The 4196-nt window shown below is 32.6% G+C and overlaps 1 non-coding gene across 1 annotated transcript; it reads right to left on the reverse strand.

Moving 5' to 3' along the window:
* Positions 1-2319: 2319 nt before the first annotated feature.
* Positions 2320-2392, reverse strand: Trnar-ucg. Its single transcript has one exon. It is a non-coding gene; the product is annotated as a tRNA-Arg (tRNA).
* Positions 2393-4196: the final 1804 nt, after the last annotated feature.

A 4196-nucleotide genomic window follows, 5' to 3' on the forward strand; every position in this document is an offset into this window, starting at 1 on the left:
AGCAGAGCACGGGATGGAAATCTTTGAAAAAGATCTTATCAACCACTGGCTCATCTTGGCTCTACTGACTTACTTATCGGTTCTTGTCGTTCGAATCTAGATAACAAACTCGTGGTAACTCTAAACTTAATTGTATTTTTTCTTATAAACACAGTCTTCTTACATATAGTACATATTGTACGTGATTACAAAAGACTCTGTATCAAACTGTGTCTTAGTCCCCCCCTAATGATAATTTACGAATTAATATCAAACTTATGGGCTTGACTAAACATTCGATTTAGTAAAATCTGCAATAGTAAGGGCTAACCTGGCAATCAAGACAATTTTATTTATTTAATTAAATATATAACATTTGCCTTAACAAAAGTTGCATGCGGTGCAATAGGCGGCCTTATCGCTAAAGCAGCGGTCTCTTCCAGGCAACCTTCGGGCAAGACTGATTGTAAAATAAAAGTGGGAAAGGTGAACAAATAATATACTGCATATATAATATAATAATACACAATACACATACAACTATAAACATATGTTAATAAATAAATACATATAAAAATAACTACATCTAATATATGTAAACCTATTTAAAAATAATACATAAGTACATACCCACATTAGAATAACCCTATAAAATACCAAAAAAGGCCATATTAAAAACTATATTAGTACATATTATTAATTTATAATTTGATTTTAATTCAAAATGTCTCAATTTTAATAAAAAATAAAGGTCTACAGATAAAATAAATAATTATCAAAGAAATAATTTTAATTATCTGTTGCTGTATTAAACGCTATTTTTAACGTATCAAAAGACGTTTGAAATGAACTCCGTGGTATGAATACGATGTTTATGTTTTCTTAAGACTTCCTCAATTCAGAGCGTTGGCTGGAATCCATAACAAAATCATTGTTCATAACTTTATAAATAATTCGTCCACGTACTTTCAAAGGTTACACGGACAGTATGACTGCCTCGCTGGTCTAGTGGCTAGATGCAAGGCTCCAAACCATGAGGTTCAAGATCCAAACCCTAGGTTGGGCCGATTGTAAGCTATTTTTTATGATTTAGGCAGACCGGTAAATGACATAAGATGATGACGATGATAAGCCGCGCACCTAATTGGAAACTAATTTGTTATCTCCCTTGTGTCAAATATTATCAATTTACCATTTACTAAATTTAAAAAGTTTATTAAGACTAAATTAATAAATAAATCTTATTATTCATTAAAATAATACTTTTTAGAAGATAACGCCTGGACATCGGGTTCCATCACAGGACAGTAATTATTGTAAAAAACAGCATTGTAAATCTGTTTATTTAAAAAGAGCAACTATGCGAGTTTCTTGCCGTTTCTTCTCGCTGGAAGCTGCTTTCCGAAACGGTGGTAGTATTTAAATATCGATGATTCAAAAACGCTTCATTGTGAAGTTTACTTGAATAAATTGATTTTGATTTTGAATTTTGATTTTGCCTGTTGTTACACTGACTTACTCTTAAAACCTGACCAACATCAATACGGAGTACTGCTGTTTGGTCGCACAATGTCTGATGCATTAGCAGCCTGTAAATTTTCCCACTGCTGGGCTAAAGGCCTCCTCTCCCTTTGAGGAGAAGTCTGAAGAATGTCTGATGAATGGATGGTAATTACCCAGGGCTGGCACAAAGCCCTGCCGCCTACCTAAGTGATTAGGCTTATCTGTCGAAAAGTTTTCAATAGGCCGAGTGTTAATGTCGCATAATATCTCTGCGGTAACTTCCTGTTTGTTCAGGAATATATTTTAATAGAGAGGTCACATAGAGTTGCTTAATGATTTTTTTATCGCTAATTAGTTACATAGTTGATTTCATTTGTGATTTTCGTTATCATAATGTTTAATGTTAATAATTTTTATATTATATGAAGGAAGTAAGTTCTTTTTACTCGGCTTATAGTGAAGTGAACTGACAGAAAACTTTTTCTTTCGCTCTATTTGTTTTTTGTTTTTTTTTCACGCGTATTTTTGGATTTTATTTCTTTTCATGGAATTATTTTCAAACTTTGTTATTTTTTTATTAGATCCCTTATTTAATACATAATATACATATATCGAAAATAACTTCGCTCCAATCTGGTCTCGCCGACACATGTCGACTTTTTTTTACATTTTTGCATTAGCACACAATACTTTATGCCAAAATGTTAACAAGAACAAATTGTTTATAACCTGTTATAACTTAACTTATAATATGACTGTTTATACTAAAATACATTGAAATAATAATAATAAGTAATAGAAAAATTGTTCCCAAAAAAACAACTTGACGATATCGTTCGACCGTGACAGGACTCGAACCTGCAATCTTCGGATCCGAAGTCCGACGCCTTATCCATTAGGCCACACGGTCTGTGTATGCTACAGCGAAATAGGTCATTCTATACCGCGCAGGCTTTTGTTCGTCAAATGACGTCAGAGATCATTCAAACTTTAATGACAGACAATGCCAAAATATTTTTATCCTTATTTTTTAGGCGATAAGCGTCAGAATAAAAAAAACATCTTTCGTAGTTATTGTGACAAGGCTCCTCTTTCAGCTGTCCTGATGTTAAGTTATGAATTTGTATCAAGCATTCCTAAACTTAGATATTAATTCTAAATTATTTTGTACATATATATAATTAATTATTATATGATAAATACCTTCATGAAAATTATTATTGCCGCACTCGAAATATAGTACAAAAAACAATTCGACACACAAAAGCAGTTTAGTCAAAATTTGCAAAATAGTTATTAATGCACTAACATTTTTTTACATTCTATAAATAATAAATATAAAGAAAGATTACCCTGTCTAGTCTGTGTATCTATTGTGGATTGATTTATCCGAACATCGTATAATGTTATAAATTGTCATTTTATACATACTTGAGTTCGCTGATAGATATCAACGGATATATATATCATATTATACATAACGATTGATATAAGCGTTATATGTACATTAATTTATATTTATAATATTTATTGTTAGTTTGAGTATTAAGTATTGAGTCTCAGCCAGAAAATTAACCAACTCGACGTGACGCTGGCAACATTGGCCCGAAGTAGCAATCTTACCAGAAATTTCGGGTATTCCTCGTAATATGAACACGAAGTGCGAACGGTTAGTTTTTTTATTTTTTAATTATTTTGTAGTAAACAAACAAATATTAAACAAATCAAAATCAATCTTTATTTTACACTTTTGATTTAAAAGATCAAATATTAAAAAAAGTCACTTTAAAATCGCTTTAAAATATATCCGATATACATACATCGGATAAATATCAAATATCGGATATTTTGATATTTATTATAAATATCAGATTTTTGCGAACCCTGGTACATATATATCAATATATTTTTTATAATAAAAAAGTTTATACTATTTATTATTAAATGTACCTGAATTTTAGACGATAGTATTAAATTGTATATATTTCCTGCAGTGTTGTTCCAAAATAAATGGAATAGGGTTGTTTAAGTGGGTATGTTTATAATCCGGTAACGATAGATGGCGCTTATAAAATAGTTCACGTTACTGAATCGCGCAGGCTAGATGTTGCTTCTGAGTGTATATAGTCTACAAGGTCGTGGTCGTTCAAGTCATAAATTGAGAGTACAACTCATTCAAGTAGTTCCACACTTAAGCTTTTGACGTCGTAATTTGTTGCCACGTTGGTCTTGTAGATGTAGATGTTAGGCCGCAGATCTCGAGGTTCAGAATTCGAATAAGTCGAGCCGATGAAAAGTTAGTGGCCTTTTTTGATGAATATTACTTTGTACTTACTTAGTAACTTTTGGAATCTCAAACTCCTCCCACGCCTCGAAACGCGCGTGTAGCTGAACTTATTCCGGTGGTGTTGGATAAAGAAAACGCACGCCTTTGTGCACTATATGTCCTGTGTAGTTGGGTATTTTGCCATGAGTCTGGCTTCCGTGGCCGAAACCGGTGAGAACGACATTATCGTTCTATACACGTTGCATTCTACTCCTTGAAGTCTAAATTTGATGACGCTGTCGAGAACACAAAAATCATTATTATTGTTAACTTGATGAAATTGGTTACACAAACGGTGAACAATCCGACAACGACCTAAACCGAGGTGCGATCGTCCAACACGAGGTAGTCCAGTCCAGGGCAGTCTCTGTCCCTTTTTCTAGACTGT

The sequence above is a fragment of the Vanessa atalanta genome, chromosome 20 (genome assembly GCF_905147765.1).
Source record: "Vanessa atalanta chromosome 20, ilVanAtal1.2, whole genome shotgun sequence".
Classification (NCBI taxonomy): domain Eukaryota; kingdom Metazoa; phylum Arthropoda; class Insecta; order Lepidoptera; family Nymphalidae; genus Vanessa; species Vanessa atalanta.